Below are 13355 nucleotides of genomic sequence, written 5' to 3'. Positions count from 1 at the left end.
GGGAGTTTTTCCAGCATTATAACAAACAAGATCTATCCAAACTGAATGTATTCCAGGACTGTAACTATGTCTTGAAATTCAGTTTGACTGTAGCAATTGATAGATAATGAATACCAAAAATACACATATAGTTAAAAAATATATTTACACCATGGACATTCCAGTTGCCTCTAGAAAGGCAGCTGCCTATAGGCATTATAAAGTTTCAGGGTGGTCCAAAAAACCCTTGAAATTGTAGTATGCTCAGTTAAGGTTTGACTGAGCACGGAAATAGAAGCGTAGATGCAGGAGAGATTTAACTAAGTATATTTTTAGACAACAATATTACTACAACTACAAGGAAAGAAAAATAAGATTGAGTTGCACGTCTCTTCTTCCTCAGCACTACAATAATAATTAATAATCCTTTGTGCTAATATTATGCCATCAGACCAAAGGATCTAGAAATGCTTCACAAACATTCAGTGTCTCATTTAAAGCCCTTTGATGTGTTTCCAGTGATTCCAATTGGTCTTTGGATCACACCCTTAGTAAATTTAATCTCTCAAAACCCATTAAACAGGTATTGTTATCCCTATATCATCAGTGGGGAAACTGAGGCACAGATGAGATGCAGTGACTTGTCCAAAGTCACACAGGAAGTCAGTGGCATGATAAGAACCCAAGGTCACCTTGCGCTCAATCCTGTGTTCTTGCCACAAGACCAATCCTGCCCTTTATTTCTCAGGGTGTATTTTCAAAGACTTGCCTGGTGCTGTAGCCACACGTCTCTCAAAACTCAATGAAAATTGATTCCAGCACGTTTTAAAAGAAGTTGAGGTGTTTTATGTATGATAGAGAAATTAAGCTATTAATACCCAATGGCCATTTAAATAAGCAGGTTTGGTAGATTAAAGATACAAGCCTTCGTTACATGAGCATCTCCCACAGTTCAGCTAAAAATGCATTGCCAACAAGAGCAGTAAAAATGTGATTATGGATGAGCTGATGACTTTGATGTATCCTTTATAGATTCATCCTGAGGTGTAGTTGTGTATCTCCTAGATTTGTGTATTTGAAAGTGTCTCTCCAGTCTAATCTATCTAGTGTCCAGTCACCATGGTAAAAGTGCAAATTCAAGGATGCATATAGTTCATCCATGGGAGTTCCTTCCTGTTCATGAAATCTGTCCTGCAAACACATCTGAAATCCCTGAGTGAGGATTTCAGATCCAGGATATTTTCCCATTCAAGTGTTGCGGACTAAGGTCAAGAATTGTTTTTGGAAATGTTTTCATGCTTTAACGCAAATCTTCTACCCACTGGGCTCCGCTCTGAAAGCTTTAGCTAGGCAGCACTCTCACTGAAGTCAGTAGGAATTTAAGGAATAGGTCCAATGAAAAGCATGGGCATCATTAAATTATTTACATCCACGTACAACATAGTCTTAAGGCTGTTGCAGAAAGCATCTTATCATGCTTGATTGTTCTTTTTTTGAATTCTTCTATTTTCTTTGGGGTCTCTTTTCCTCATTTCTTTCTTTGTTTAATAGTTGGCCTCCAGGTTATTTGATCTGATCCTTTTCTGTCACTGTATTGAAAGTGATTTACACTGTGCACTGGTCAACAGACTGGGATTATATTAAGAGGTCATATCTAGTCTTCTAACTAAGGACTTGATCCTTTTGTTCCAATTACAGTCAATGAGACAGAGCCTCAACAGGCATAAATCAGCATATTTCCATTGACTTCAGTTAGCGTAGCTGAAGATGTGGCCAAATGGATGTTTTGTAATAGACTTCAGTGGACATATGAACAGGCCACAAATGAGCAGAAAAACAGAGGTTATAATTAGTGTTTGTAAAGACTGTTGGCCAAAATTAATTGGTCAAAAGATTAAAATTAAGGACATAATTGGTAACACTGTCCCATATTCTGTGTCCTTTAGAAATATTTGGGAAGGCAAGAATCTTTACTTTAAAAATTGTAAAAGGCAAAAACTAATTAGTGGGCATGCAGTGACATAATAGGATACTGAGATCCGATTAGCACAAGCAGATGTGAAAATGACCAGCTTCCAATACTCATAGAAAACCTGCAAGGAGACTGGCTGGTTCAGAACAGAGCTGTAAATGGGAGTTTCAGTGGGAGCTCTGTTGGAGGAGAAGGTTTTTGTATTTTGTGTATTGTATTTTGTAGTTATATGTGTGGAGGCTGGTACGGGCAGTGTGCTGGGAGAGAAGCTGAGCCCTGATTAGGGGGCGGGGCTTCTCTGCTTAGGGGTCCTATAAAGGTAGCCAGCCAGTCAGGCAGCGGCATAGACAGCTGCAGCAGCACAGGAGCCAGCAAACAGAGCTGTAAACAAAGGAGTTTCAGTGGGAGGTCTGTTGGAGGAGACGAAGAGAGCTAGGCAGAGGAATAGACAGGTTAGTGAAGGGAGTGGGTGGTGTTCTGCCGGTGTTCTGGTGCCCGTTGGGGGTTTGTTTTGCTGTGGGTGGTGGTTTGGTTTGTGTTTCCTGGACTAACAGGTTTTAGGTGGGAAGGCTATGACCGATACAGAGGCAGCAGTGAAAGGCACAATTAGGATGACTGGATGTGGAAGCTGTGGCATGTACATGATCCTGGAGGGGGTACCTGAAAAGAGTTTTGTCTGCATGAAGTGCTGCCTGATAGAGCTGATGGAAGAAAATATCCGAGGATTGGAGATGCAGGTGGAAACTCTGGTTGAGTTTAGAAGGGGGTTTGAGCAGATGATGCAGCAAAGACATGAGGAGGCTGAAGGGAAAAGCTCAGACTTGCAAATGGAAGTAGGACCAAAGAATTCAGGGGGGAGACTGCTGGGTGAGGAAAGTGGACAGTGGAAGCATGCGACTAAGAGAAGCAGGCAGAGGAAAAGATGGGCTAGTGAAGGAGAAATAGAGCTCAGGAACAGGTTTGTAGAGTTGGAAAATGAAGAAGGGACACAGCAGGTGATCGCTGAAGGTCAGAGGGCAAGAAAGAGAAGAACAGCTAGCCCTGTATGAAGAGGGGAAGAGTCAGCGGAGATAACGCCACCAAATATGAGCCCCAGGAGGATATGGGATGTATTGCGGAGGATTGCAGGAGACAATAGAAATTGAGAGGACTTGCAGCCAGAGGGAACAGGGGATAGACAAGAGAATCACATCATCACCAGGAAAAGGCAGGTCTACATGATTGGGGACTCCCTACTGAAAAGAATAGACAGGCCTGAAACTAGAGCTGATCCAGAGAACAGAAGGGTGTGCTGTCTGCCAGGTGCTAAGATACCGGATGTGGACCTGAGGCTGAAGAGGATCCTAAGGGGAGCGGGAAAGAATCTGCTGATTGTCCTTCATGTGGGAATGAATGACTAGATTCTCGCTGGAATGTATCAAGGGAGACTATGCAAGGCTGGGGAAGACGCTTAAGGAAATTGAGGCTGAGGTGATCTTCAGTGGGATTCTGCCTGTTCCTAGACAAAGGCAACAAAGGTGTGACAAGATTATGGCAATCAACAGATGGCTCAGGCAGTGGTGCTATAAGGAGGGCTTTGGGATGCATGGCCACTGGGAAGCATTCAAGGACAGAGGACTGTTCTTTCGGGATGGACTTCACCTGAGTAGGGAGGGAAATAGACTTCTAGGATGGAGGCTGGCACAACTGATTAAGAGAGCTTTAAACTAGGAATTTGGGGGAGATGGTTGGGAGATGTCCAGGTAATCTCCACACCGGAATTTAACATTGAGAGGTGTAGGAGGCTAGGGAACCACGGAAGATTCTGTTACGGCTTAGCTTAGGCAGTTCCGCTTTCTCAGCCTCCGGTTATTGTAGGACACAGCATGCTAGCTTTAACCTGCCGCAACCGGCTGGGACTGCTGCGTGGCTGTGGCTGTTGGCCAGGGGCAGCCCCGAGGAGGAGAGAAGTTTCTATTGCATTATGTATGAGCTGATATGCTGTTTGTTTAAAATGTGCTTGCTTTGTGTTTGTTTTTTTTCGACCCACCCCCAGGCTACAGGCGCTGGGTCTGGGTCCTCAGCCTCAGTGACAGCAACGCTAGTCCCCACAGATGTGTGTACTTTATACATTAAAGCTCTCAGTGTCTCAGTGGTCGGTCTTCTCTCTTGCAGAGTACTCTACAGAGGGAAGAAAACAAAGTAAGAATGGACATAAGGAGGAAGGGTAGTGTAGCTACCAGTCTAATAGGTGATACTGGTGGTAGAATGTCTGTGCCTAATCGGGTAAAGAATGTCAGTGAAGCCAAACAGCAAAAATTAAGATGTTTGTACACCATTTCAAGGAGCATAGGTAACAAAATGGAGGAACTAGAGTTACTGGTGCAGGAAGTGAAACCAGATATTATAGGGATAACAGAAACATGGTGGAATGAAAAAGTGGGGAACTGTTGTTCACTATTCTCCTCCCCCGCCCCCAGTTCACATTCTATAGATTCTCAATGGCCAGAGCCATGGAAGAACATTCTTGTGGCCAGGGAGCATAGTCAGTAAATTTTAGCATGTACTGTCTTTTGATCTTGCTGCCCCATGTCTCATGTACAGGATTCCTGCACGTGTACTAGTGTGGCCAAGTGAGAATACAGTTTTTGTTAATGCTGTTTTTGCATGGTTAATGTAGCAACGTTGAGTTATGCCTGCCTGCCTCACAAACTGGACTAGGATCTGAATTTGGCCCATTTATTTATTACCTTAAATACAATTTGTAAAAATATTACCAAGAGTGTATTTTTGAAAAAATCAGGGTTTCTTATTAAATAATTGTCTTGGAGAAAATTGTTGTGTTTCTTGATCTAGCCAAGTGACTATATGATTTAGAAGTGGTTTACCTCCTGCTTTCTGACTACCAGATGAGAGTTTCAGATCCATGGCTGATCTTTAAAAGCTTTTCTTATTCCTACAGCAATGCTGTTATGTAGCATAGCTAATGGCATTGCAGTAATTAAGAAAACCCACACAACAGATTAAAACTCATCCTGTGTGAATAATTTCCAGCAACTGTGCTGAGCACTGAGCAGCAACAGTAGCTGGTTTGGGTTGCTCTGAGTCAAACTCCATTTGTTCAATAAAATTACACTACACCATAGAATCTGAGGCATCGTTTGATTTTGACATTACCTTGTGTATAAGAGAGTTTTCAAGAGCAGGAATAGTAAAATATTTAGGATATTGCCACCAGATTCCTGCTCGGTGAAGCTGACAGAGAACAAAATTTTAATATGTCTTTTTTGAGATTGGGTGACCAGATCTGCATGCAGTGCTCAAGATTTGGGCATACCATGGATTTATATAGCGGCAATCTGACTCTTCTTCTTGAATGCCTCACCTAAATGTACCCTAGGTCAATGGAGAACATGCACAGATCCTGAGTTCTAGGTCCAGCTTTTTCACAGAAAAGCCCAACTAAATCTCTGGACATCCCAAGCTTTATTTAGTTCACACCATTACCTTGGTGAGGTTGAGAATGATTGTTGCATCCTAACTTCTGGGATGGGGAAAACTGAAGCACTTTCGTGACTTTCCAGATATCACATTGGAAGTTTGTACCTGAACCAGTAACAAAATTCACTTCAACTAACCTATATTTTATCCACTAGACCATGGTATCTTTCATATAAATTGCACAATTCCTGGTGCCCTGCGCAGCTGCGTACTGCTCCAGACTCTGCTCTGCTTCTTCCCCATGGTCCCCAGCCCCGCCCCAGCCCTGCCTCCACTCCCCTGAGGACTGCTGCACGGGACAGGCCTGCACTCACCACATGGTAAGTGGAGCGACCTGGCCCCAGTCTGCTCCACTCCCCTGGCTTCCAGCCGCGCTGCTGGCAAGTGCTGGGGGGAGGTTCCCCCCTACCCCCCTAAGGCTGGAAGCCATGGGAGCAGAGCAGAGAAGGCTGGGGGGTGGTTCCCCTCTTCCCCCCCAGCCCTCTTTCCACGGAGGCCTGGGGCCAGCCCCCCCCCCCCCATGAGAGGGGGTGCTGCATAGGGCACCAAAATGGCTATGGACGGCCCTGAGAACAACTATAAATAGTCTTGCATCTGAAGAAGTGGGTATTCACCCACGAAAGCTCATGCTGCAGAACGTCTGTTAGTCTATAAGGTGCCACAGAATTCTTTGTTGCTTTTACAGATCCAGACTAACACGGCTACCCCTCTGATATATAAATAGATTAATAGTGCTATCCTACCTTCGCTTAGCTCTTTGAGACCTACAGTTTTAAAGTGCTGTATAAGTACAAGAGCTGTATAAGTATATGATAATGGCCATATTTTCGGGATGGGTATTCAAAGTACAGAAATTACTTGGCTGGGAGGCACTGCAGCCTGCTAGATCAGGCTCTGACTATCGTACCAAAAGACTTGAGCTCCACTCTTGGGTCTGACACTTAAGGTTTGCTAAATAATTTTTTTAATTACTTATTGCCAATGTTCAGAATGAAGGAAGGTGGTACCGCACAAGTATGCACAGCTAATTTAGCTGCAGAGTGACCATAATCTGTCTTTCCATATCTTCTTGCTTGAGTTAATTAACAAAGAAAGACAGTGTAGTGGTGTATTGCTTGTACACAGTGGGTCTGACTCATCTCTGTGTTAATTAGGCCCTTAGTGTTCTCATCAATGAATGCTTTCCATGACACCCCCATGAAGAGGTTGGAATGATGGACTACTGTGCATTTTCACTGGTATATCATTTCTGCTACAATTTCACAGCTATTAAGAGAATGTGGCTGTTGGTTTCCAGCTATTATTACCTTGGCCAGTGCCCCTCACTGTTTTAATTAAATTAACCTTTGATTCTCTCCATCTGATTTATTTAAACTTTAAAAACAGTGTCTGCATTTACTTACAATAAAAGAAAAATGAAAGAGGTTTAAAAACGGGTTGATTCCAAACACAACAAACTTCATTTAAAACACCAACTTGAGGTGGCTAAGTGTGACCAATAGGTAGTTACTTATCAAATCATTTTCATAAGAACTGCCGTACTGCGTCAGACCAAGGGTCCATCCAGCCCAGCATCCTGTCTGCCAACAGTGGCCAATGCCAGGTGCCCCAGAGGGAGTGAACCTAATAGGCAATGATCAAGTGATCTCTCTCCTGATTTTCAAAATCCACATACTTGAAAGCAAGGGAATGAATAGTTAAGGATATCATGAACATTGCACTGTCTGTTGACATTAACACTTTATTCTTATGAAGAATAAATAGAAACATATTTCATCATGAAATAACAGCCTTAACTCTGACCAAAATATAGACTCCTTGGGACAAAGACCATCTTTTTGTTGTGGGTTCACACAGCTTCTCGTGCAATTGGGTTTTGGTCCATGACTAGGGTTCCTAGGCACTATGATAATAAAATAACAAATAATAATTAGCAATCTAAGGGTGGTCTACACTGAAAACTTACAACAACATGGTTATGTCTCTCAGGCGTGTAGCTATGCTGACCTAACCTCATGTGTAGGCAGCGTTTGGTCAATGGAAGCTTTTCCATTGACCTAGCTACTGCTTCTTGGGGAGGCTTTTTAACTACAGTGATGGGAGAACTTCTCCCAACTCTGTAGTGAGTGTCTGCTGAAGTACTAGAGCAGCACTGGAGCTGGATTACTGTAGTGTTTTAAGCCTCAATGTCTGAAAAAGGAACACGCCTTCTTTTTTCAAATACTCATGAAGGAGAATAGCGCTAAAATCACTCATGTGGAAGCATTTGCAAGATCAGATCGCATGTTAATGACACCTCAAGCACAAGTCCACATTTATAAATCAGCGATGTTACATACTTTTCCTTTTGGACATGTTGCCTACATCAACAGCGTCAATCTCCAGACACGTCAGTTATAAATATGATACCAAATCATTTTACAATTGAAAAATGTGAAATATTACCCTACTATGTTTAACAGAAAGTAAAGATTACAAGAAAATATATAAATGCTGAAATCAAGATAACACAAATAGTATATTAAAAAATGTCCGTGGGCTAGAATTATGGTGGTTGTGCTGTGATAAAATACATATAATTTGTACTTGATAGAATCTGCCCCATTGTTCTTTTCTTTCCATTAAAAGCCTCAGTTGTTATACAAAGAGTCTGGGTGAGGTGACATGATGCTAGTTAGGGTTGTAAATTATTTGATAGGTGAATAAAGGGATGTCACTTAGCAAGCCTGTTATTTTTAATGAAGGGTTTTGGTTTTCAAATTCATATGGCCTACACATTGGATATAAGGAAATACTGAAAAGCTACCCTACGTGGACAGCAGGTGATGGTAGAAGATTTATCCCTTCAAATTATTTTATTGTGGTTTTATTTTAGTGCTTTTAGTGATTTCCTCTTGTTCATATCTTTTCTTAGCTGTATGAGGTAGGAAGAAGACCATTAGCTTTGGTAATTTCCTACATATACTGTCTTTTTTACCCTGCTGTCAGCCTCCTGAAGGAAATGACAGGCCCCCTAGCTGGGTTGTTAAGCTCTTTAAGCTTGCTGCCTCCATGTAACATGTTTCTGATTACCCCAGCAGCGTAGACATTTGAGCTTGCAGCTGCTGCAGTGCTGTCAGAGCCAATACACCCACAAAGCACAGCAAACCTTTTGTTTAGGTTCCGAAATTGGATTACTTTTTTCTAGAGGGCAATCTGGAGAGTGAAATCTTCCAACATGAAGTAGTTCCTCCTGGAGCTTCACTGAAAGCTATGCATTTATCACTAAATTCAACAAAGAAGTAAGAAGCCCTCATATCTAAGAGAGGAAAAGGGGCTTTCCTGTTTCAAATCAGTGCCATTTCTCTTCCCTCCTTCCTCCCCTCCCCCATGCTACCCAGAATCCACATGTGCAAAGGCACAACATGTGTTTCTCTTTAGGTTTGCATTACTGACTTCTATACAAAATAAAATAATTTAAAAAAACCCCACCCAATCTTTAAGAGATGCACCCCGTTTGGGGCATAAAAATGTCAAAGAACAATTATCCAGTGCATTTCTCCGGCAACGGATTCAGTCCCACAGGTCCTGATGATAACCTTGGGAGATACCCTATGTACTGGAAATAATTCAGACACAAATAAGTCAATTTATGGATAAAGCCTGAAGCCTGACTGGGTCAGCAGGCAACATGCTAAGTGTTTTGTAAATGGCTGATGCTGCTCAATTTGTTTTCTTCTTCCTTCCCTCTGATACAGACGGGCTAGTTTTCTTCTTCTCGGCAAGAATGCTGAGCAGCTAGTTTTAGCATTGCTCTGCAGGACTCATTAGCTCAGCAAGTGTAAGGGTCTGATGCAGGGAAGGGACTGTACATAAGGTCTTGTGAAGAGGAGGGTAAAACCATTCTCCCCAAAATGAGCTGCCCCAACACTGTAACATGAATGGAGGGGTTAGTGGGTGATCCTTGTAGAGATGCTAGTGAGTCTCATTGGCAGCATGCAGCTTATTCCACAAGGATCAGGGCGTATGAATCAACAGGAATTGAGGGCCGGATCCACATAGGGACTTAAGTGTTGTGATGCTGAGCATTGTAATGCCTAACTTTTAGGCATCTAGAAAATCATACAAACAACAATGGGATCCTCAAAGCCTGAGTTAGATTCCTAGGCTCCCTATACAATGAATGGGGAGAGATAAGTACCTAAGAATGGGATCCACAAAAGCCAGCATGCTAGATGGGGAGCTGCCTAAGCCAAAGGGAGATGCCAAGGAGAGGAGTGTATGATAAACACCACCTCTCTCACCAGTTCAGTGCCTAAGTCTGGGCTGTAGGGAGGCTTCTATCTGTGCTTGCGATCCACAGCTGGGAGTCCCTCTCCTGGAGTCAGGCCGCTTAGGTGCCAAAGCTGTTTCTTGTGAAAATGAATTAGGTGTCGGTCTGGGGTCCACACAAAGCAAGGAGGTGTTGCCTAGGCTATGACTTTTAGCACAGTGATTAGACACTCACCCAGAAAGTGGGAGACCCAGGTTCAATTCCCGCCTCTGCCTGATGAGGGAAAGGATTTGAACAGAAGTGTCCCATCTCTGAGGAGAGTACTCGACTGGGTCCTGGGATAGTCTGATGCAAATCTCCTTTAGTCTCTCCTGCTGAAGCTGTTCCTCCTCACAAAAGGCCTGTATTGTAATGAGGATGTGTTACGGGGGCATGGTCACGGTATCAGTGAGTGGCGCCATGCTCAGTACAACTGATTGTGCTTGGCATTTGAAAAAAGAAGTGGCACATCAGTAGGAAAGGACAGAGGAGACACACAGATGCAAGGAGCAGGCAATGTATTGCTGAACAGGAGATAGGAGTTTGATTAGAGACCCTCTGAAACAGGTCTGAATAATCTACTGGGGCAATGGGGCTGCAGTGAGTTACACACAGAGAAGTCTGTCACAGTTTCAGGGTTAACTGCACCTTTGACCACTTAAACATCCACTTGAAGTCTCAAGCTTCTTAGCTGTCACTTCCTTTGGCAGAGACCTGTGTTTCTCCTTCCACACCAGGGGTTAATCTTGCAGCCCCTCTGCACCCCATTGTGATTTCTCCAGCATATCTGACCAGGGTCCAGCACATGTAGTTCTCTCTTTCTCAACAGAGGGGAGACTACAACAGTGAATCTCGGTTACCAACATCACAAAGCAAAGTACATTTATTCTTGGGGGAAAAGCATCACAGAGAAAACATAATAAAACAATCAAAGGTTCTACACACATACTAAGTGTACCAGAAATCATCTATCAGTCCTATGGGACCCTGGTAGACCAAAGTCCTTCCAATGTTTCAGCAAATTTGGGGCCCTCTTAGGGCCAAAAGTCCTGTCCATTTGCTGAATCAAAAGGAAAACACTGAGTCTGTTTAAACTCAGCCTTTATATCCCAATTTTTTGTGTGTCTCTCTTGCCTCTCCTGGGGGACTGCCCTAAACCAGTATATGCAAACCAACCCAGTGGATGGTGTGTTTTTGGAGCAGTTTACAATTTCAGGGACTGGAATAATCACCCCTTGCTGTTTTTAGTTCCTGGAGGAGCTGTGGTAATCCTCCACCCATGGATTTGCATACAATCTCTGGCCCACAATGATATATAAAACATTCATAAACTTAATAAAATATTATCCTCGAAGAAACTGCATGTGGCTGTAATATCTATCGCAAAGTCTCAGCCATAAAAATTTTAAAAGGAGCAAAAAGTTTGGGACTGTCTCAGCCATTGATAAGTAATAAATACAGCTAATAACAAACAAAACAGATCTTGGAGTTGGCACTTTAGGCATATTTTCTACTACCAGTCCATGGACAATCACTGAAGCCCAAATAATTTGACTGTGTCCTTTTAAGTATCTAAAACTTCAAGGAGGCAACACTCCCTAAGGCCCTGGATTCTGCAAGGGAAAGGATGACCTCAGACTCTCTACATAGGGAAGTAATAGCTCTACTTTTTTTTTTTTTTCCATTTCAGCTTCTGATGATTTGTAATAAACCAGCCGCAATAATGCTTTTCAACTTTTACATATTTTCAAAGATAAAAACTTCAACCCCCTTTTTAAGGCCCTTGTTTAAGTCTCTGCTTTGTCATGCAGTGATGCATCCCATCTGGTTATATCACATTGCATGACTGTACATAACATACAGTGGAGCTAACATTCAAGATGGGACTCATCATAGTTTGTTCCCAAATCACTCTGCCAAGAGCCTTAACCTTTCAGTCCACATTTACAAATGGCAATATGGAGACAATCCCAGCTGAAGCCTGTGGAAGACACAGAAGAAGAAAAGATCTGGTTGTCGAAAAAGCTGTGCAAACATTTAAGACCAAATTTTCAGAACTGGTCCCTAAGTTGTATGCAGAAAACATGTATTTTGCAGTTTCCTAGTGGTTCATTCACAAGTACATATGCAATTGCCAGGTTTGCGTGTACAACTTAGGGCACAAACAAAACACAAAAAACAAACCTCAATGACTTAAACACACAAGTTTACAAATCTACGGTCTACAGCCCACCATTAGCCTGTCTCTATCAGGCAATCTCTTAAGTGACAAAAATTGCAAGACTGGCTCTTGAGTTTCTAATCTGGAACGTTCCTAAAATATTTTCTTGTGGCATTTACACTCATATGGAAGAGGAATGTTTCATAGCTTTCATTCTTTCTACATACACGATAAGTTTCCAGCTATGCTAGTTCTAACAGAATAATTTTTTTTCCTGTGAGTGTGAGCTGAAAACTAATCTAGGAACACTGCACCAGCTACACTTAATAATAAGGGCACTTTCCTGCACTGCTCACTGTATGTGCATTCACTGTAGGCATATACCACAAGAACTTTTGTTTGAAATGCTTCCATGATTCTTCCACATTGTCCCCAAGCCTCAATTCAGGTGATGGTTTCAGGCTGTCCATCCTTGCTGGTTGTGTACATGCTGTTCAGCTGGTATTTAACAACTAAATTATTTTTATTTAAACATTACATAAAACAGCAATGTGAGTCCTCTGCAAGCTTCAGCCAGCCACAGTCTGTTCAGCCCCCTGCAGTCAAGGACTCTCTGTCTTCCAAAATGGAGAATGATCTTTGGTCTCTGCAGCCACACCTATAACCGTACCTAATAACTAGAGCTGGTCAGAGAATTAAGATATTAAAAAAAATTCTGAATTGGAGCACAAAGTTGAAATTTCCTGTGAAATAAAAATTCTGACAAACTTTGATAAAGAACCATCAAATAATGTGTCATTTCAATAAGGCAGAAGCATATTATCTGGTAACTTAAAATGTTGTGTTATGCTTTACCAATCTGAATTGAATGTAATATTACATATAATATAAAAGTTACAATGAAACAAACCAGAATGAAAAAGTTGACACATTTTTATCTTATCAAAATGAAGTGGGATCAACATTAAAATGAAATGTTTTGACGTTACTGAAATGAGAAAGTCAAAACAGTGAATGTAGACTTTTTCCCATAGAAAATTTAATTGAAATAGTCTCATTCCCACAAAATGTTTTGATTTTGACGAAATTGTATTTTTCTACAGAAAACCATCCCATCAAAAATGTTGCAACCAGCTCTACTAACAAGAACAACTACTCCACATAGGTGTGGAGCGAGTAGCTGTATGGGAAAAAGGTGGCTGGTCTCTGGCAGAGGCTCATTTGATGCAAGACAAATGTTGATTCCTTATTCAAAGGTTTGTTTTTTTCTAATTTCTTTGCTGTAAGATTAAATTTTTAGAAATGTCGCCAAAATAAATTTGATTGAATTTTATAGCAATATGTGTTCATGTTTTTACGAACAGAGTTTTCTGCATTGGAGGAGAGACCTCAGTCCCACCTGGTGTAATTGCCTCTTAATTTGAATATATCACTGAGATTTGAGGATGTATAAGTGACAAAATACTTCTTGG

At 41.9% G+C, this 13355-nt stretch overlaps 1 long non-coding RNA gene across 1 annotated transcript in view; it reads left to right on the top strand.

Annotated features, from left to right (window-relative positions):
- The window catches only part of LOC120395711, a 141753-nt gene extending 128645 nt beyond the window's left edge, over window positions 1-13108 (top strand). The window contains exon 3 of the long non-coding RNA XR_005592746.1: window positions 12987-13108. This is a non-coding gene — a long non-coding RNA (uncharacterized LOC120395711). The remainder of the gene's footprint in view (window positions 1-12986) is intronic.
- Window positions 13109-13355: the final 247 nt, after the last annotated feature.

The sequence above is a fragment of the Mauremys reevesii genome, linkage group 1 (genome assembly GCF_016161935.1).
Source record: "Mauremys reevesii isolate NIE-2019 linkage group 1, ASM1616193v1, whole genome shotgun sequence".
Classification (NCBI taxonomy): domain Eukaryota; kingdom Metazoa; phylum Chordata; order Testudines; family Geoemydidae; genus Mauremys; species Mauremys reevesii.
The sequence above is the reverse complement of the archived record's forward strand: the minus strand, read 5'-3'. Positions and strand labels throughout refer to the sequence as shown.